This window comes from Sapajus apella, unplaced genomic scaffold (genome assembly GCF_009761245.1).
Source record: "Sapajus apella isolate SASKATOON/1434 unplaced genomic scaffold, GSC_monkey_1.0 scaffold13, whole genome shotgun sequence".
NCBI classification, from domain to species: Eukaryota; Metazoa; Chordata; class Mammalia; order Primates; family Cebidae; genus Sapajus; species Sapajus apella.
In genome coordinates, this window is record NW_022436953.1 from 5,754,335 (window position 1) to 5,777,444 (window position 23,110).

Genomic DNA, 23,110 nt, shown 5'->3' on the forward strand with positions numbered 1-23,110 from the left:
ACAGGCGTGCACCACCACGCCCAGCTAATTTTTGTATTTTCAGTAGAGACGGGGTTTCATCATGTTGGCCAGGATGGTCTCGAGCTCTTGACCTCGTGATCCACCCGCCTGCCTCCCAAAGTGCTGGGATTACAGGTGTGAGCCACCATGCCCATCCTCTAGTTTCTTTTTCTTTCTTTCTTTTTTTTTTTTTTTTTGAGATGAAGTCTGGCGCTGTTGCCCAGGCTGGAGTGCAATGGTGCAGTCTGGGCTCACTACAACCTCTGCCTCCCAGGTTCAAGTGATTCTCTTGCTTCAGCCTCCCAAGTAGCTGGAATTACAGGCACCCACCACTACACCAGCTAATTTTTGTATTTTTAGTAGAGATGGGGTTTTACCCTGTTGGCAAGGCTGGTCTTGAACTCCTGACCTCATGATCTACCTGCTTCAGCCTACCAAAGTGCTGGGATTACAGGCATGACCCACCATGCCCAGCCTACCACTATCTAGTTTCAAAACTTTTAATTACCCCAAACAGAAACTCCACACTCATTAGGCAATAATTCTCCATTCACCCCTCACACTAACCACTTGTAAGCTGTAGTCTACTTTCAGTATCTGTGAATTTGCCTATTCTAAATAATTCATGTAACTGGAATCACATAATATTTGCCCTTTTGTGTTTGACTTCTTTCACTTGGCATAATGTTTTCAAGGTTTATCCATGCTGTAACATATATCAGAAATTTATTCATCCCTTTGTATGGCTGAGTAATTGTGAATATAAACCACATTTGGTTTATCCAGTCATCTGGTGATGGAAACTTGTGTTGTTTACACTTTTTGGCTATTGTGAGCAAAGATGCTATGAATATTCACACACAAATATCTGATTGAATCTTTTTTTATTTTATTTATTTATTTATTTATTTTTTTTGAGACGGAGTTTCGCTCTTGTTACCCAGGCCGGAGTGCAATGGCACGATCTCGGCTCACCGCAACCTCCGCCTCCTGGGTTCAGGCAATTCTCCTGCCTCAGCCTGCTGAGTAGCTGGGATTACAGGCACACGCCACCATGCCCAGCTAATTTTTTGTAGTTTTAGTAGAGACGGGGGTCTCACCGTGTTGACCAGGATGGTCTCGATCTCTTGACCTCGTGATCCACCCGCCTTGGCCTCCCAAAGTGCTGGGATTACAGGCTTGAGCCACCGCGCCCGGCCTTTGAATCTTTTTTTAAAATTCTTTTGGGTATGTACATAGGAGTGGAATTGCCAAATCATAAGATAATTCTATATTGAGCTCTTTGGGGAACCATCAGACTGTTTTCGATAGCAGTTGCACTGCTTACATTTCCACCAACAACACACAAGGTCTCCAGTTTCTCCACATCCTTGCTAACATTTGTCGTTTTCCTTTAAGAAAAAAAAAATAGCAGAGACAGATCCAAGATGGCCGATTAGGAGCAGCTCAGGATTGCAGCTCCCAGCGAAAGCACGGAGGGTGAGTGGACGCCACATTTCCAGACAGATATTTATTGCCCACAGAGAAGGAGATTCCCAGGCGGAGGAGCCCCACGGGTCGCCAGCACCGGTTGCCAGCCAGCACAATGGGTTTCTGCACAAAATACACAGGTCCGGGTGCCATTTTAGCTGGCGATTGGAGCTCCTGGGAGACAGAGTCACCCATTCAACTGATAAAAAAGGGGACTGAAACAAGGAGCCAGGCCAGGAGATTCCTGGGCAAAAAAGTGCCGCGAATCTCAGTGCGGCTGTTTCAGCCAGTGCAGTGGGTCCCCGCAGGAGAAATCACACAGATCCCAGCGCCTTTTCAACAGGCGACTGAAACACCTGGGACACAGAGTCACCTGTTCAACTGAAAAAAAAAAAAAGGGGGGGGGTTCTGAGGCAGGCAGCCAGGTGATCAGGCTCGGCTGGTCCAACCCCTACAAAAGAACAGCAATCTGAAAATGCTCTGGATTGAGAGTTTCACAGCAAGCACAGCTGAACCTGCGGCAGTCCAGCTCTGTGGGGGAGGGGCATCTGCTGTTACCAAGGCAGTCCACCACTACAAGGTAGTCCCCCATTGCTGAGGCAGCCCACCATTGCCAAGGCAGCCTGCCATTACAGAGAGAGTCCACCATTACAGAGGTGGGCCGCCATTGCCGAGGCAGTTCTAACTATACCCGTATAAACAGGACTGCAGGGAAGTTCACATGGCAGTTGGTTGGAGCCCACAGTAGCTCAGCTAAGCCTCTGCAGGCAGACTGTGACTAGGCTGCCTCCTTGCTGGGCAGGGCAGCCCTGAAAAAAGGCAGCAGCATGACAAAAACTTATAAATAAAGCCCTAACTCCCCGGGACAGACCACCTGTGGAAAAAAAAAAGGCATTTTTGAATTCTGCTGCAGCAGCCTTAAACGTACCTGCCCAGCAGCTCTGAATGAACAACGGAGGTCACAGCTCAGCACTTGAGCTCCTATAAAGGACAGACTGTCTCCTCAAGCAGCTCCCTGACCCCTGTATATCCAAAGAGTCTCCTCATAAAGGAGAGCTCAGACTGACATCTGGCAGGTATCCTTCTGGGACAAAGATAGCAGAAGAAGAAACTGGCAGCAACCCTTACTGTTCTGCAGCTGCTGCAGGTGATCCCCAAGCAAGCAAGGCCTGGAGTGGACCTCAGCAGTCCTACAGCAGAGGGGCCTGACTGTTAGAAGGAAAACTAAGAAACAGAAAGAAATAACTTCATCATCAACAAACTGGACGTCCACTCAGAGACCTAATCTGAAAGTCAACAACTACAAAGATGACAGGTGGATAAATCCACAAAGATGGGAAGAAACCAGCACAAAAAGGATGAAAACACTCGAAACCAGAACGCCCCTCCTCCTATAAGGGATCACAACTCCTCAACAGCAAGGGAACAAGGCTGGATGGAGAATGAGCGTGATGAATTGACAGGAACAGGCTTCAGAAGGTAGGTAATAAGAAACTTCTCGGAGCTAAAAGAATATGTTCTAACCTAATGCAAAGAAACTAAGAACCTTGAAAAAAGATTTGACTAAATGCTAACAAGAATAAAGAGCTTAGAGAGGAATATAAGTGAATTAATGGAGCTGAAAAATATAACATGAGAACTTCACAAAGCATACACAAGTTTCAACAGCCAAATTGACCAAACAGAAGAAAGGATATCAGAGGTTGAAGATCAACTCAATGAAATAAAGCGAGAAGGCAAGATTAGAGAAAAAAGGGTTGAAAAGGAATGAACAAAGTGTCCAAGAAATATGGGACTATGTGAAAAGACCTAATCTACGTTTGATAGGTGTACCTGAATGTGACGGAGAGAATGAATCCAAGCTGGAAGATACTCTTCAGGATATTATCCAGGAAAACTTCCTCAACCTAGCAAGGCAGGACAATATTCAAGTCCAGGAAATACAGAGAACACCACAAAGATATTCCTCAAGTAGAGCAACCCCAAGGCACATAATCGTCAGATTCTCCAGGGTTGAAATGAAGGAGAAAATGCTAAGGGCAGCCAGAGAGAAAGGTCAGGTTACCCACAAAGGGAAGCCCCTCAGACTCACAGTGGGTCTCTCAGCGGAAACCCTACAAGCCAGAAGAGAGTGGGGGCCAATATTCAACATCCTTAAAGAAAAGAACTTTCAACCCAGAATTTCATATCCAGCCAAACTAAGCTTCATAAGCGAAAGAGAAATAAAATCCTTTGTGAACAAGCAAGTACTCAGAGATTTCATCACCACCAGGCCTGCTTTACAAGAGCTCCTGAAAGAAGTATTAAACATAGAAAGGAACAACCAGGCCGGGCGCGGTGGCTCAAGCCTGTAATCCCAGCACTTTGGGAGGCTGAGACGGGTGGATCACAAGGTCAAGAGATCGAGACCATCCTGTTCAACATGGTGAAACCCCGTCTCTACTAAAAAAAGAAGAAAAAAAAATTAGCTGGGCATGGTGGTGCATGCCTGTAATCCCAGCTACTCAGGAGGTTGAGGCAGGAGAATTGCCTGAACCCAGGAGGCGGAGGTTGCGGTGAGCCAAGATTGCACCATTGCACTCCAGCCTGAGTAATAAGAGCAAAACTCCGTCTCAAAAAAAAAAAAAAAAAGAGAGAAAGGAACAACCAATACCAGCCACTCCAAAAACATACCAAATAGTAAAGAGCATCAACACAATGAAGAAACTACATCAACTAACGGGCAAAACATCCAGCTAGCATCAAAATGGCAGGATCAGATTCACACATAACAATATTAACCCTAAATATAAATGGGCTAAATGCACCAATCAAAAGACACAGAATGGCAAATTGGATAAAAAGCCAAAACCCATCGGTGTGCTGTATCCAGGAAACCCATCTCATATGCAAGGATACACGAAGGCTCAAAATAAAGGGATGGAGGAAGATTTACCAAGCAAATCGAGAGCAGAAAAAAGCAGGAGTTGCAATTCTCATCTCTGATAAAATAGACTTTAAACCAACAAAGATAAAAAGAGACAAAGAAGGACATTCATTACATAATGGTAAAAGGATCAATGCAACAAGAAGAGCTAACAATCCTAAATATATACGCACCCAATACAGGAGCATCCAGATACATAATGCAAGTTCTTAATGACTTACAAAGAGACTTAGACTCCCATACAATAATAGTGGGAGAGTTTAACATCCCATTGTCAATATTAGATCAATGAGACAGAAAATTAACAAGGATATCCAGGACTTGAATTCAGACCTGGATCAAGCAAACCTAATAGACATTTAAAGAACTCTCCACCCCAAATCCACAGAATATACATTCTTCTCAGCACCACATCACACCTACTCTAAAGTTGACAACATAATTGGAAGTAAATCACTCCTCAGCAAATGCAAAAGAACGGAAATCAAAACAGTCTCTCAGACCACAGTGCAATCAATTTAGAACTCAGAATTCAGAAACTAACTCAGAACTGCACAACTTCATGGAAACTGAACAACTAACTCTTGAATGTTGACTGGATAAACAATGAAATGAAGGCAGAAATAAAGATGTTCTTTGAAACCAATGAGAACAAAGACGCAACATACCAGAATCTCTGGGACACATTTAAAGCAGTGTCTAGAGGAAAATATATAGCAATAAAGGCCCACATGAGAAGCAAGGAAAGATCTAAAATTGACACCCTATCGTCAAAATGGAAAGAGCTAGAGGAGCAAGATCAAAAACACTCAAAACCTAGCAGAAGACAAGAAATAACTAAGATCAGAGCAGAACTGAAGGATACAGAGACACAAAAAACCCTTCAAAAAAATCAATAAATCCAGGAGCTGATTTTTCAAAAAGATCAACAAAATAGACAGACCACTAGCCAGATTATTAAAAAAGAAAAGGGAGAATAATCAAATAGATGCAATAAAAAATGGTAAAGGGGATATCATCACAGATTCCACAAAAATACAAAACATCATCAGAGATTATTACAAACAACTCTGTGCACATAAACTAGTAAACCTGGAAGAAATGGATAAATTCCTGGACACTTGCATACTCCCAAGCCTAAACCAGGAAGAAGTTGAAACCCCGAATAGACCAATAACAAGGGTGGAAGTTGAGGCAGCAATTAAGAGTGTACCACCCAAAAAAAGCCCAGATCCAGAATGGTTTACAGCCAAATTCTACCAGACATACAAAGAGGAGCTGGTACCATTCCTTCTGAAACTATTCCAAGCAATCTAAAAAGAAGGAATCCTTCCCAAACCATTTTATGAGACCAACATCATCCTGATACGAAAACCCAGCAGAGACTTAGCAAGAAAAGAAAACTTCAGGCCAATATTCTTGACGAACATAGATGCAAAAATCTTCAATAAAATACTGGCAAACCAATTGCAACTGTACATCAAAAAGCTTATCCACCATGATCAAGTAGGCTTCATCCTGGGGATGCAAGGCTGGTTCAACATATGCAAATCTATAAACATAATTCACCACATAAACAGAACCAAAGACAAAAACCACATGATTACCTCAATTGATGCAGAGAAGGCCCTTGACAAAATTCAACAACCCTTTATGCTAAAAACCCTCAATAAACTAGGTATTGATGGAACGTATCTCAAAATAATAAAAGCTATTTATGACAGACCAACAGCCAATATCATACTGAATGGGCAAAAACTGGAAGCATTCCCTTTGATATCTGGCACTAGACAAGCATGCCCTCTCTCACCATTCCTATTCAATATAGTATTGGAAGTTCTAGCCAGAGCAATCAGGCAAGAAAAAGAAATAAAGCGTATTCAAATAGGAAAGGAGGAAGTCAAATTGTCTCTATTTGCAGACGACATGATTGTATATTTAGAAGACCCCATCGTCTCAGCCCAAAATCTCCTGAAAATGATAAGCAACTTCAGCAAAGTCTCAGGATACAAGATCAATGTGCAAAAATCACAAGCATTCCTATACACCAATAACAGACTTAAAGAGAGCCAAATCAAGAGCGAACTGCCATTCACAATTGCTACAAAGAGAATAAAATACCTAGGAATACAACTAACAGGGAGCGTAAAGGACCTCTTCAAGGAGAACTACAAACCACTGCTCAACGAAATAAGAGGACTCAAACAGCTGGAGAAACATTCCATGCTCATGGTTAGGAAGAATCAATATCGTGAAAATGGCCATACTGTCCAAAGTAATTTACAGATTCAATGCTATCCCCATCAAAGAACCAATGACCTACTTCACAGAACTGGAAAAAAACACCTTAAACTTCATATGGAACCAAAAGAGAGCCCGCATAGCCAAGTCAATTATAAGCAAAAAGAACAAAGCAGGAGGCATCACACTACTGGACTTCAAACTATACTACAAGGCTACAGTAATCAAAACAGCATGGTACTGGTACCAAAACAGAGATATAGACCAATGGAACAGAACAGAGGCCTTGGAGGCAACACCACACATCTATAACCATCTGATCTTTGACACACCTGAGGGAAAGGATTCCCTGTTTAATAAATGGTGTTGGGAAAACTGGCTAGCCATGTGCAGAAAGCAGAAACTGGACCCCTTCCTGACACCTTACACTAAAATTAACTTCAGATGGATTAAAGACTTAAACATAAGACCTAACACCATAAAAACCCTATAAGAAAATCTAGGCAAAACCATTTAGGACATAGGCATAGGCAAGGACTTCATGACCAAAACACCAAATCATTGGCAACAAAAGCCAAAATAGACAAATGGTACCTAATCAAACTCCAGAGCTTCTGCACAGCAAAAGAAACAGTCATTAGAGTGAATCAGCAACCAACAGAATGGGAAAAAAATTTTTGTAATCTACCCATCTGACAAAGGGCTGATATCCAGAATTTACAAAGAACTAAAACAGATTTACAAGAAAAAAACAAGCCCATTCAAAAGTGGGCGAAGGATATGAACAGACACTTTACAAAAGAAGACACACATGAGGCCAACAAACATATGAAAAAATGCTCATCATCACTGGTCATTAGAGAAATGCAAATCAAAACTACATTGAGATACCATCTCACACCAGTTAGAATGGCGATCATTAAAAAATCTGGAGACAACAGATGCTGGAGAGGATGTGGAGAAATAGGAACACTTTTACACTGTTGGTGGGAGTGTAAATTAGTCAACCATTGTGGAAGACAGTGTGGTGATTCCTCAAGGACCTAGAAATAGAAATTCCATTTGACCCAGCAATCCCATTACTGGGTATATATCCAAAGGATTATAAATCGTTCTACTATAAGGACACATGCACACGAATGTTCATTGCAGCACTGTTTACAATAGTAAAGACTTGGAACTAACCCAAATGCCCATCGATGATAGACTGGACAGGGAAAATGTGGCACATATACACCATGGAATATTATGCAGCCATAAAAAACGATGAGTTTGTGTCCTTTGTAGGGACGTGGATGAACCTGGAAACCATCATTCTCAGCAAACTGACACAAGAACAGAAAATCAAACACCACATGTTCTCACTCATAGGTGGGTGTTGAACAATGAGAACACATGGACACAGGGAGGGGAGCACTACACACTGGGGTCTGTCAGGGGGGAAATAGGGGAGGGACAGCAGGGGGTGGGGAGTTGGGGAGAGATAGCATGGGGAGACATGCCAGATACAGGTGATGGGGAGGAAGGCAGCAAATCACACTGCCATATGTGTGCCTGTGCAAGAATCTGGCATGTTCTTCACATGTACCCCAAAACCTAAAATGCAATTTAAAAAAATAGTTATCCTAGTAGGTATAAAATGACCTCTCAACGTGGTTTTGATTTGCACTTCCCTAGACTAGGATATTAAGCACATTGTGCTTATTGGCTGGTTGTACATTTTCTTTGAAAAAATGTTTATTCAAGTCATTTGCCCATTTTAAAATTGGGTTGTTTGACCGTCCCTTTAATCTATCTGGTTTTTTGTTTGATTGTTTTTGTTTTTCTGAGACAGAGTCTCACTCTGTCAACCAGGCTGGAGTGCAGTGGTGTGGTCTCGGCTCACTGCAACCTCTGCCTCCTGGGTTCAAGTGATTCTCATGTCTCAGCCTCCTGAGTAGCCGGGATTACAGGCGTGTGTTACCACACCTGGCTAATTTTTTGTATTTTTAGTAGAGACAGGTTTCACCATGTTGTCCAGGCTGGTCTCAAACTCCTGAGCTCAGGCAATCCTCCCATCTCAGCCTCCCAAAGTGCTAGGATTACAGGTTTGGGCAATTGCGCTTGGTCAAAGTCCATAGTTTGCATTAAAGTTCATTCTTTTTTTTTTTTTTAGCAATGAGTTCTCACTGTGTTGCCCAGGATGGAGTGTAATGGCTATTCAGTGATCATAGCACACTGCAATCTCGAACTCCTGAGCTCCAGCGATCTTTCTGCCTGGGTCTCTTCAGTGACTGGGACTAAAGGTATGCACCACCACCCTTGGCTTTTGGGTTCACTCTTGGTGTACATGTTATGGGTTTGGACAAGTGTATAATGACATGTATCTACCATTATAGTATTATACAGAATATTTTCACCGCCCTAAAAGTGCTCTGGGTTCACTTATTTATCTCTTCCTTTCCCCAAACCCCTGACAACCACTGATCTTTTTACTTTTTCCATAGTTTTGCCCTTCCAGAATGTCATATAGTTGGAATCACAGAACTATTTTCAGATTGGCTTTTTTTTACTTAATAATATGCATTTAAGATTTCTTCATATTTCTTCATTGTTTAAAAGCTCATATCTTTTTATTGTTGATCAATATTGCATTGTATGGATGTACTAGAGTTTATTCATCTATTGAAGGACATCTTTGTGCAGGTTTTTGTGTGGACACAGTTTTTAGCTCATTGGGTAAATACCAAGGAGTGTGATTGCTGGATCTTATGGTAAGACTATGTTGCCCACTGGGCGCAGTGGCTAACCCCTGTAATCCCAGCACTTTGGGAGGCTGAGGCGGTGGATCATGAGGTCAAGAGATCAAGACCATTCTGGCCAACATAATGAAACCCTGTCTCTACTAAAAATACAAAAATTAGCTGGGTGTGTTGGCACGCACCTGTAGTCCCAGCTACTTGGGAAGCTGAGGCAGGAGAATCGCTTGAACCCGGGAGGCAGAGGTTGCAGTGAGCCAAGATCATGGCACTGCAATCCAGCCTGGTGACAGAGTGAAACTCCGTCTGAAAAAAAGGACTATGTCTAGCTTTGTAAGAAACTGCCAAAGTGTCTTCCAAAGTAGCTGTGCCATTTTGTATTCCCACCAGCAATGAATCTTAGTTTCTATGGCTCCAATCCTCACCAGCATCTTGTGTTGTTGGTGTTTCAGATTTAACCATTCTAATAGGTGTGTAGTGGTATCCTATTGTTTTAATTTGCATTTCCCTGATGACATATGATGGGGTGTATCTTTTCAAATGCTTCTTTGCTATCTGTCTTCTTTGTTGAGGGTGTCTGTTAAGGTCTCTGATCTCTTTTTATTTTTTGAGACAGGGTTTTACTCTGTCGCCCAGGCTGGAGTGCAATGGCACGACACACTGTGATACAGGAGGGGAAAAGGGTAGTGCTGGGAAGGGAAGGGCATGGTCCCTTTAAGTGATATGAAAGTTGGGAAGGGAAGGGTGTGGTCCCTGGCTAGAGCTCCACAATTGGGTCCTGTGCCCAGGGATCTAAGTGAGGACAGGCATTTTTGTTTTCCTGTCCAAATCTTGCATTTCCCAAGACCTCCCCTGGCCTGCCATGCCCCAACCTGTGCCTTTAAAACCCCTCGAAACTCTAGCAGGCAGACACACAGCTGCTGGACATTGAGAGGAGCAGATTGGTGGTAGAAGACACAGGTGGAATGAGGTAGACTTTGACCGGGGCAGTCGGAGGGTCCAGGACGCTCAGCAGCCGGCCCCAGGAGACAACCTTCCCACTCCATTCCCCTTCTGGTTCCCCCATTTGCTGAGAACTGCCTCCGCTCAGTAAAACCTTGCACTTATTCTCTGAGCCCACGTATGATCTGATTCTTCTGGTACACCAGGGCAAGAACCCGGGATATGGAAAGCCCTCTGTCCTTGTGACAAGGTAGAGGGTCTAACTGAGCTGGTTAACACAAACCTCCTATAGATGCAAAACAGAAAGAGCACACAGTAGCACATGCCCACTGGGGCTTCAGGAGCTGTCAAAATTCACTCTAGACACTGCCATGGCCTCGAGCCCCACAGCCTGCCTGTCTGTTTCCCCCAGAGGTTTGAGCAGCAGGGCACTGAAGAAGCAAGCTACAACCCCATCACACACCCTGCGAGGGAGACAAGGGAACCTTTCCTGTTTCAACTACAGCCTCAACCTTCTGGGCTCAAGTGATCCTCCCTACTCAGCCTCCAGAGTAGCTGGGACTACAGGCCCACACCACCATGTCCAGCTGATTTTGTGTAGAGTTGAGGTCTTTTTATTTCCCCCAAGATGGAGCCTCGCTCTGTCGCCCAGGCTGGAGTGCAATGGCATGATCTTGGCTCACTGCAACCTCCAACTCCCTGGCTCAAGCAATTCTCCTGCCTCAGCCTCCCGAGTAGCTGGGGTTACAGGTGTGTGCCACCACGTATGGCTATTATTTTTTTTTTGAGACATAGTTTCATTCTTGTTCCCCAAGATTAAGTGCAATGGCACAGTCGTGGCTCACCGCAACCTCTGCCTCCCAGTTGATTCTCCTGCCACAGCCTTCCGAGTAGCTGGAATTACAGGCATGCACCACCACGCCTGGCTAATTTTGTATTTTTAGTAGAGATGGGGTTTCTTCATGTTGGTCAGGCTGGTCTCGAACACCCGACCTCAGGTGATCCACCTGCCTCAGCTTCCCAAAGTGCTGGGATTACAGGTGTGAGCCACCACATCCAGCCCAAGAGACGAGGTCTTATTTCATTCCTCAGGCTGGTCTCGAACTCCAGGGTTCAAGTGATCCTCTCACCTCAGCCTCCCAAAGTGCTGGGATTACAGGCATGAGCCACTATGCCTGGACCCTCTTTTTGTTGAAAGAAAAACTATTTAATGATTGATGAATACAACACTATGAAAGAATTTGAATAAGTCTTTCCCATTTCATGACGTGTCAGTTTCCTAGGGTTGTTGTAACAAGGAACCACAAACCGGTGGCATAAGACAATGGCAATTTGCTCTCTCTCTGTTCTGGAGGCTGGTAGTCTGAACTCAAAGTGTCAACTGGGCCATGCTCTTCTTGAAGCCTCTAGGAGAAGACCTTTCCTTGACTCTCTCCAGCGTCTGGTTCCAGGCATTCCTGGGTTTGTGGCAGCATAAATCCAATCTCTGTCTCCATATTCATATTGAATTCTGGTGTCTCAATGACTTGACATATCTGACCCATTTTCTAATTGAGTTGTTTTGTTTGTGTTCTTATTGTTGAGTTTAAGAGTTTTTTGTTTTGTTTTGTTTTGTTTTGAGATGGAGTCTCATTCTGTCACCCAGGCTGGAGTGCAGTGGCGTGGTCTCTGCTCACTGCAACCTCCAACTCCCAGGTTCAAGCAATTCTCCTGTCTCAGCCTCCCAAGTAGCTGGGGTCACAGGCATGCACCACCACACCTGGCCAATTTTTTTGGTATTTTTAGTAGAGATGGGGTTTCACCATGTTGGCCAGCCTGGTCTTGAACTCCTGACCTCAGGGGATCCACCAGCCTCAGCCCCGCAAAGTGCTGGGATTACAGGCTTGAGCCACTGCGCCCAGCTTGCTTTGTTTTTTGAGATGGAGTTTCGTTCTTGTTGCCCAGGCTGGAGTGCAATGGCGCAATCTCTCCTCACTGCAGTCTCTACCTCCTGGGTTCAAGCTAGTCTCCTGCCTCAGCCTCCTGAGTAGCTGGGATTACAGCCATGCACCATCATGCCCAGCTAATTTTGTATTTTTAGTAGAGACAGGGTTTTGCCATGTTGGTCAGGCTGGTCTTGAACTCCTGATCTCAGGTGATCCACCCACCTCAGCCTCCCAAGTGCTGGGATTATAAGCGTGAGCCACTATGCTTGGCCAAGAGTTCTTTGTAGGCCATGCTCACACCTGTAATCACATCGTGCTCACAGTACTGTGGGAAGCCGAGGTAGGTGGATTGCTTGAGCTCAGGAGAGGGAGACCAGTCCCCGTCTCTACTAAAAATACAAGAAATTACTGGTTGTGGTGAGGTGTGCCTGTGGTCCCAGCTACCAAGAGGCTGAGGTGGGTGGATCACTTGAGCCCGGGAGGTCGAGGCTGCAGTGAGCCAAGATTGTGCCACTGCACTCTAGCCTGGGTGACAGAGTGAGACCCTGTCTCAAAAAATAAATAAATAAATAAAATAAAAAATAAAAAAGAGTTACTTAAATAACAAACCTTTGTCACATATATGTCTTTTGCAAATATTTTTCCTGATCTGTGTGGCTTGTCTTTTCATTCTTTTTGAGGAGTGGGGTGCAGGGAAGGGGACGGTGGTGAGCAGAGGGGAGGGGAAGCACCTTTACATTCTCTTGACAGTATCTTTTGCAGAGCAGAACCAACCCTCCCTCCCTCCCTCTTTTCCTTCCCTCCTTCCCTCCTTCCCTCCTTCCCTCCTCCCTTCTTCCCTTCCTCCCTTCCTCCCTTCCTCCCTTCCTCCCTTTTTTCCTTCCTCAGCAACATTAATTTTTTATTTTAATTAAGTCCAGCTTATAAATTCTTTCATGGATTGTTGCCTTTGGTGTCATATTTAAAAGTCATCACCAGGCTGGGCATGGTGGCTCATGCTTATAGTCCCAGCACTTTGGGAGGCCAAGGCGGGTAGATCACTTGAGGTCAGGAGTTCGAGACCAACCTGGCCAACATGATGAAACCCCGTCTCTTCTAAAAGTACAAAAATTAGCTGATGTGGTAGTGGGTATCAGTAATCCCAGCTACTTAGGAGGCTGAGGCAGAATTGCTTGAACCCAGGAAGCAGAGGTTGCAGTGATCTCAGATCACGCCCTGCACTCCAACCTGGGTGACAAGAGCGAGTCTCCATCTCAAAAAAATAAATAAAAATAAAATGGAAAGTCATCACCAAACCCAAGGTCATCTAGATTTTCTCTGGCTATCTTCTAGTTTTATAGCTTTGTATTTTACATTTGTGTCTGTGATCCATTTTCATTTTGAGTTAACATTTGTGAAGGTATAAGATATTTATCTACTTTTTTTTTTAAGCAAGCAGAAAGCATCTTTATTCTTTTCTATTGCTATCTCTTTGAACCCCTTCTGCTAAATTGTTCTTCCTTTTCCTTGGAAGAAATTGCAGGCAGACTCCTTCCATAGCTTTTCATGTCATGTCATATTCAGTCTTATTTCTAGGTAATAAAACAGTTTAACTCAGTTCAATATACAAGCTTTAATCTCTCAGTCTATTCATCCCATCTCAGTTCTGGCTAAAACTCTGCAGTGGGAAGGTGTGTGGTGGTTTCCTTGACTCTTTTACCCTCCTTCCTCATTGCTTTTGGATTCTTTGGATTCTCTGAGACTGGGGATAAGCAGGATGAATTGGAAAAATACAGACACGGAGGAGGTTTTTCCCAGCTCTCGGCTCCCCACGCTGCCAAGGCAGACATTCCATACTGGTTCATGCTGAGTCCTTATGAGTGATTAGAAAAGCCCCACAGATATGGCTTTTCCAACCTGCAGGTCCCGGACACAGGTGACACCTCCTGCAGTTGGTCATTTACAGTTTCCTTCGTGACCTCTGACTTCTAGTGGCTCATGTTTCTCAGATTCTGTGGGTGTTGCTTCCTCCCTCCAGGTAGGCTTCTTATTCACATCCTCGAATCCTGAGGCTCCCACAGAGAGAGAGCCTTAGGACTGTGGATGGTGTAGAATTCTTGTTGTTGTGGAACGAGAGGAGCGGGTTATCTTCTCTTCCACCATTGTGGTCCTATTTTCTACATTCATTATTTTGCATGTATATGTCCAGTTGTTCATCATTTGTTGAAAAGACCATCTTTTCTCCATTTTGTTGACTTTGCTCTTTTGCTAAAGATCAGTTGACCACATTATGTGGGTCTATTTCTGGGCTCTCTTTTCTGTTCTACCGATGTATTTGTCTATTCTTTCACCAATACCACACTGTCTTGATTACCATAGCTTTATAGCAAGTCTTGAAGTCAGGTAGTATCAGTCCTACAGCTTTGTTCTTTTCCTTCAATATTGTGTCAACTACTCTGAGTCTTTTGCCTCTCTACATAAACTTTAGATCTCTTTGTTGAAGTTCACAAAACAGCTTGCTAGAATTTTGATTGGGGTTTCATTGAATCACTAGATCAAGCTGTGAAGAATTAACAGCTTTACAATATTGTGTCTTCTTATCCATGATCATGGAATATCTTTCAACTTACTCAGTTCTTTGATTTTTTTCAACAGTTTTATATGTTTCCTTGTGTATATTTTGTACACAGTTTGTTAGATTTATACCAAGTCTTTCATTTTTGGGATGTTAATATAAATGGTATTATGTTTTTAATTTCAAATTCCACTGGTTCATTACTGGTATATAGAAATACAATGTACTTTATTATTATTATTTTGCATCACCCCTAACCATTTTGAATTTTTTAAAAAGCCTACAGTACCTCGTATTCCCAGGCAACCTCCCATCTAACTATTAACCAGGCCAGACCCTTTTTAGCTTCCAAGATCAGACAGCACTGAGCATGTTCAGGGTAGAATGGTTGTAAACGCAATTGACTTTTGTATATTAGCCATGTATCCTGAAGCCTTGTTATAACTGCTTCCAGGAGGTTTTTAAATTTTGTTTTTGTTTTGCCAGTGCTTTCAAATTTTCTACATAGAAAAGCATGTCATGGCCAGGTGCGGTGGCTCAAGCCTGTAATCCCAGCACTTTGGGAGGCCGAGGCGGGTGGATCACAAGGTCAAGAGATCGAGACCATCCTGGTCAACATGGTGAAACCCCATCTCTACTAAAAATACAAAGCATTAGCTAGGCATGGTGGTGCGTGCCTGTAATCCCAGCTACTCAGGAGGCTGAGGCAGGAGAATTGCCTGAACCCGGGAGGCGGAGGTTGCGGTGAGCCGAGATCGCGCCATTGCACTCCAGCCTGGGTAACAAGAGCGAAACTCCATCTCAAAAAAAAAAAAAGAAAAGAAAAGCATGTCATTTGCTAACAAAGACAGTTTTATTTCTTCCTTCTCAATCAGTATATTTTTTATTTTATTGTCTTGTCTTACTGTATTAGCTAGGCCTTTCGGGTATGATGTTAAAGAAGGAGTGGTGAAGGTTGGGCTTGGTGGCTCACACCTGTAATCATAGCACTTTGTGAGACTGATGCAGGAGAATTGCTTGAGCCCAGGAGTTCATGACCAGCCTGGGCAACATAGTGAGATCCCATCTCTACAAAAATACAAATAGAAAGTAAAAGAAACTCGGTGCAGTGGCTTACGCCTGTAATCCCAGCACGATGGGAGGCTGAGACAGGTGGATCACCTGAGATTCAAGACCAGCCTGGTCAACATGGTGAAACTCCATCTCTACTAAAAATATAAAAATTACGCAGGTGTGGTGGCAGACGCCTGTAATCCCAACTACTCAGAAGGTATGAGGATCAGTTGAACCTGGGAGGTAGATTTTGCAGTGAGCCAAGATCACGCCACTGCACTCCAGCCTGGGAGACAGAGCTAGACTCTGTCTCAATCAATCAATCAATCAATCAGTCAAAGGACTGGTGAGAGTGGACATTCTTGTTTTGTTCCCAATCTTAGTGAGAAATCTTCTAGATGTGGTCTATCTTGGTGAACAGACTGTATGGGCTTGAAGAGAATATATATACTGCTGTTGTCGGATGAAGTAGTCTATAGATGTCAGTTGTAAACAGTTGACTAACGGTGTTGCTGAGTTCAACTATATCACCAGTGATTTTTCTGCCTGCTAAATCTGTCCATTTCTGATAGAAGGATGTTGAACTCTCCAACTGTAGTAGTGAGTTTTATCTATTTCTCCTTACAGTTATATCAGTTTTTGCCTCATAGAGTTTGATGCTGTTTTTAGGCACATATACATTAAGGATTGTTATGTCTTCTTAGAGAATTCACCCTCAACCTTGATGAGCCAGTAGTGAGAAAAATAAAAAAAGAGAGACAGAATTGACCCTTTTTCCTTTATATAATACCCCCCACTTTTTTTTTTTTTTTTTTTTTTTTTTTTTGAGATGGAGTCTTGCTCTGTTTCCTAGGCCAGAGTGCAGTGGTGTGGTCTCGGCTCACTGCAATCTCACTTCCCAGGTTCAAGCAATTCTCCTGTCTCAGCCTCCTGAGTAGCTGGGATTACAGGTGTGCACCACCATGCCTGGCTAATTTTTGTATTTTTAGTAGAGATGGGGTTTCACCATGTTGGCCAGGCTGGTCTCAAACTCCTGACCTCAAGGGATCCACCTGCCTTTACCTTCCAAAGTGCTGGGATTACAGGCATGAGCCACTGAGCCCAGGTGAGATGCTCCTCTTTATCCCTGTTAACTTTGCTTGCTTCAAAATATGCTCTGTCTGAAAATTAATGTAGCTACTCCTGCTTTCTTTTGATAAGTGTTAATATAGTATATCTTTTTTATTCATTGACTTTTAATCTCTCTATATATATCTTTATATTTAACATGGGCTTCCAGCCTGGGCAATATAGTAAGACCTCATCTTTATAAAAAAATTAAAAATTAGATGAGCATGGCGGTACACACCTTTAATCCCAGCTACTTGGGAGGATGAGGTGGGAGCATGATTTGAGCCTGGGAGGCAGACGCTACGGTGAGCTGAGATCATGCCACTGTACTCCAGCCTGGGCAGCAGGACAAGACTCTGATTCAAAAAAAAATTTTAAGTGGGTTTCTTATAAATAGCATATAGTTGTGTCTTGTTTTCAAATTCACTCTGAGAATCTCTGTCTTTTAATTGATACATTTAGAACACTGATGTTCAATGTCATTATTGATATAGTTAGATTAACAGCTGCCTTTTTTATTTTTACTGTTTGTGTTGTCCTTGTTCTTTCTTCCTATTTTTTTCTTCCACTTTTTTTTTTTGCCTTTTGTGGTTTTAAGTGAGCATTTTCTATTATTCCATTTTCTCTCCTTTCTTAGCATATCAGTTATATTTTCTTCTCTTCTCTTCCTCTTCTTCTTCTTCCTCCTCTTCCTCCTCTTCTTCTTCTCCTTCTCCTTCTTCCTCTTCTTCTTCTGCTTCTTCTTCTTCCACTATTTTTAGTGGTTGTCCTAGAGTTTGCAATATGCATTTACGATGAATCCAAACTTAATTTCAGATAACATACTGCTTCATTGGTAATGTGAATAACTTAATTTATAATAACAAAACAGTCCTAATTCCTCCTTCCCATCACTTGTATAATTTTTGTCATTCATTTTAAATGTGTATAAGCATACATAAGAATATATATGTTTATATATGTATATATCCTTATATATAGATACAATGTATACATAAGCATACATAATCAAATATATTGTTGCTATTATTATTTTAACAAACTATTACCTCTTAGGTTAATTAAGAATAAGAAAAATAAAAGTTTTCATTTTTCCTTCACATATTTCTTTATACACACATATAAATGATATTTTATATATACATATATACACATACATATATATGTATATATATACATATGTATATATTCTCTTGTTATTTGTAGAGCAGGATCTTGCTATGTTGACCAGGCTGGTCTCAAACTCCTAGCCTCAAGCAATCCTCTGGCTTTGGCCTCCCAAAGTGCTCAGTATTTGTTGTAGCTATAGGTGTCGGAACCTCCATTTCTTCTATTGTCCTTGTTTGTGTCTCTCCCATTATCTTTGGGTTTCCCTAAAAATTCTTTCCTTTTTTTATGTTTCATTTTTTACTTTTTTAGAGATGGGGCTTCACCATATTGACCAGGCTGGTCTCAAACTCCTGACCTCAAGTAATCCAGGGGCCTCAGCCTCCCAAAGTGTTGGGATTACAGGCATGAACCACCATGCCCAGCCTAAAAATTATTTCTTAAAGAGTCTGCCTCTTGCAGCTCTCTTAGTTGTAATACACTGTTATTCTACTGCAGCCCAGTTGATATGGTGCTAAGGTGATGGGGGGAGAAAAGCATTGTACCATTTTATGACTAATTATCAGTCTATTTGATGGACCTGAGATACTTGGCAATGACCGCCAGAAGAGTTTCTTATTCTTTTTTTTTGTTTTTTAATTTTCTTTTTCGGAGATGGAGTCTTGCTCTGTTGCCCAGGCTGGAGTGCAGTGGCACGATCTTGACTCATTGCAACCTCCACCTCCTGGGTTCAAGAGATTCTCCTGCCTCAGCCTTCTGAGTAGCTGGGATTATAGTCATGTGCCACCACACCTGGCTAACTTTTTTATTTTTAGTAGAGACGGGGTTTCACCATGTTGGTCACACTGGTCTCAAACTCCTGACTTCATGATCTGCCCACCTCAGCCTCCCAAAGTGCTGGGATTACAGGCATGAGCCACCATGCCCAGCCAAGTTTCTTATTCTTTCTTTTTTTTTTTTTTTTTTTTTTTTTAACCCTCCTCTTACATAAAGAAAGAAGACTAGGGGGAGCTAGAATTGTCCAATCGCCCTTCCTTTATCTCAGATATGGCTCCAGTAAATTACACTAGTTTTCCTTGAGGGCAGGCCTTTGTTAAGGAGAATAGAAGGCTCTGGGCATATTTTACAAGGGTTATTTCTTCTGTGGGTGTATTTGAGAGTAGTTAGTTTTCTCTTCCCCCTGCCAAAAGTATGGGAGATTTCTCTTCAGGCCTTCACCATGAGAACCTGGTGGGGCTTGAAAAGTGTCAGTCAGGCACAGTGGCTCACGCCTGTAATCCTAGCACTTTGGGAGTCCAAGGCAGGAGGATGTTTGAGCACAGGAGTTCAAGACCAGCCTGGGCAACACAGCAAGACTCCATCTCTGAAAAACAAAAAGAAAGAAAGACAGTGTCAGGGCTATTCCCTAGAAGTTTTTACTTCTCAAGTTAGTCCACACTCAGCCTCCAGGAATTTATCAATTACTGTTTCTTTTTCTACCAGTGCCTGGCTCCAGTGGCTTCTGCTCCCTGTAGCTGTGATCCTCTGTATTTTTCTCTCTCTCCAGTTTTCCAGTGGTTTGTCCTGAAAAAAATAAAATAATTTTATTTTAGAATAGAAATCTAGAAAGAAATACATGGAAATGTATTTCTATTCTTTCTAGAATAGAAATCTAGAAAGAAATACATGGAAATGTGATGGTAACTATATTTGATGTGATTTTTATTCATGGGTTTTTAAAAATATGTATTTTTTCAAAATTTTTGACTGGATATAGTGGCTCATGCCTATAATTTCAGCACTTTGGGAGGATCACTTGAGGCCAGGAGTTCGAGACCAGACTGGGCAACAAAGTGAGACCCCCATCTCTTTTTCAGAAATTTCTACCTTTAGAGTCAGGAAACCCCCCAAGCTTTTCTTTTTCTTTTTGTTAAGTTATAGGAATATGGTGCATTCATGCAATGAAATAGTACACAGCTAGGCAAAAAAATGTACTAATATGGTACACTCTCTGAAACAAATTTAAAACACAAAGTATAGGCTGGGTGCATTGGCTCATACATGTAATCCCAACACTTTAGGAGCCCAAAGCAGGAGGATGCTTGAGCCCAGGAGTTCAAGACCAGCCTGGGCTGTAGAGTGAGATCTCATATCTGTTGGAAGAAAGAGAGAGAGAGAGAGAGAAAGGAAGGAAGGAAGGAAGGAAAAGAAAGAAGGAAGGAAGGAAGGAAGGAAGGAAGGAAGGAAGGAAGGAAAGAAAGAAAGAAAGAAAGAAGGAGAGAAAGAGAAAGAAAGAAAGAAGAAAAGCAAGGTATAAAATGATATGGAAACCCACATACCTACAGTGAACTCATTTTCAACAAAGGTGCCAAGAACATACATGGGGAAAAGACAGGATCTTCAACAAATGGTGCTGGGAAAACTGGATACCCATATGCAGAAGAAGGAAACTAGATCCCTATCTCTCACCATATGCAAAATCCAAATTAAAATGGATTGAAGACTTAAGTCTAAGACCTCAAACTATGAAACTACTATGGGAAAACATTGGGGAAAATCTCCAGGACATTGGACTGGGCACAGATTTCTTGACTAGTAACCCCAGAAGCACAAGCAACCAAAGCAAAAATGGACAAACAGGATAACGTCAAGTTAAAAAGCTTCTGCACAGCAAAGCATACGATCAACAAAGGGACGCTACAACTCACAGAATGGGATAAAATATTTTCAAACTACCCAGGTGACAAGGGAATAATAACCAGAATATATACGAAGCTCCAACAACTCTATAGGAAAATAATCTAATAATCCAATAGAAAAATGGGCAAAAGATTTGAATACACATGTCTCAAATGAAGACATACAAATGGCAGACAGCCACATGAAAAGATGATCAACATCAATGATTGTCAGATAAATGCAAATCAAAACTACAGTGAGATATCATCTCACCCCAGTTAAAATGGCTTATATCCAAAAGACAGGCAGTAACAAATGTTGGTGAGGATGTGGAGAAAAGGGAACACTTTACCACTGTCGGGGGGAATGTAAATTAGTACAACCACTATGGGAAACAGTTTGAAGGTTCCTCAAAACACTAAAAATTGAGCTACCATATGATCCAGCAATCCCACTGCTGGGTGAAAGAAAGGAAATCAGTGTATCAAAGAGATATCTGCACAGGGTGCAGTAGCTCACGCCTATAATCCCAGCACTTTGGGAAGCAGATCACTTGAGGTCAGGAGTTCGAGGCCAGCCTGGCCAACATGGTGAAACCTCGTCTCTACTGAAAATACAAAAATCAGCCAGGCATGGTGATGGGTGCCTATGATCCCTGCTACTTGGGAGGCTGAGGTAGGAGAATTGCCTGAACTCAGGAGGCGGAGTACAGTGAGCTGAGACTGTGCCACTGCACTCCAGCCTGGGAGACGGTGAGTCTGCCTCAAAAAAAAAAAAGGTGGTATCTGCATTCCTGTGTTTGTTGCAGCACTATTTATAGTAGCCACGATTTGGAAGCAACCTAAGTATCCATCAACAGATGAATGAATAAAGAAAATGTGGTACACATACACAATGGAGTACTATTCAGTCATAAAAAGAGTAAGGTTGGCTGGGTGTGGTGGCTCATGCCTATAATCCCAGCAATTTGGGAGCCTGAAGCGGGAGGATCACGAGGTCAAGAGATCGAGACCATCCTGGCCAACATGGTGAAACCCCATCTCTACTAAAAAATACAAAAATTAGCCAGGCATGTTGGCACGTGCCTGTAGTCTCACCTACTTGGGAGGCTGAGGCAGGAAAATCACTTGAGCCGTGGAGGCAGAGGTTGCAGTGAGCCGACATTGCACCACTGCACTCCAGCCTGGTGACAGAGTGAGACTCTATCTCAAAAAAAAAAAAAAAAAAAAAAAAAGAATAAGGTCATTATATTAAGTGAAAATGAGCCAGGCACAGAAAGACAAACACCACATGTTCTCACTTATTTGTGGTATAAGTGAGAACAAAACAACTGAACTTATGGGCATAGAGAGTAGAAGAATGGTTACCAGAGGCTGGGAAGGGTAGTAAGGGACTTGCTGGGGGAAGTAGGGATGGTTAATTGGTACAAAAAAATAGAATGCATGAGACCTATTATTTGATAGCACAACGGGTTGACTATAGCTAATAATAACTTAGTTGTATTTTTTAAAAATAATATAAAGAGAGTAATTAGATTGTTAGTAACTCAAAGGATAAATGCTTGAGGGGATGGATACCCATGTTCCGTGATGTGCTTATTTCACATTGCATGCTTGTATTGAAACATCTCGTTTCAATATGATATATAACTTACTATGTACCCATAAAAATTAAATTTAAAAAAGTCTTATGTTTAAGTCTTTAATCCATCTGGAGTTAATTTTAGTGTAAGGTGTCAGGAAGGGGTCCAGTTTCTGCTTTCTGCACATGGCTAGCCAGTTTTCCCAACACCATTTATTAAACAGGGAATCCTTTCCCCATTGCTTGTTTTTTTCAAGTTTGTCAAAGATCGGATGATTGTAGATATGTTGTGTTGCCTCCGAGGCCTCTGTTCTGTTCCATTGGTCTATATCTCTGTTTTGGTACCAGTACCATGCTGTTTTGATTACTGTAGCCTTGTAGTATAGTTTGAAGTCTGGTAGTGTGATGCCTCCTGCTTTGTTCTTTTTGCTTAGAATTGACTTGGCTATGTGGGCTCTCTTTTGGTTCCATATGAAGTTTAAGGTGGTTTTTTCCAGTTCTGTGAAGAAGGTCATTGGTAGCTTGATGGGAATAGCGTTGAATCTGTAAATTACTTTGGACAGTATGGCCATTTTCACAATATTGATTCTTCCTAACCATGAACATGGAATGTTTCTCCATCTGTTTGTGTCCTCTCTTATTTCATTGAGCAGTGACTTGTAGTTCTCCTTGAAGAGGTCCTTTACATTCCTTGTTACTTGTATTTCTGGGTATATATCCAAAGGATTATAAATCATTCTACTATAAGGACACATGCACATGAATGTTCATTGCAGCACTGTTTACAATAGCAAAGACCTGGAAC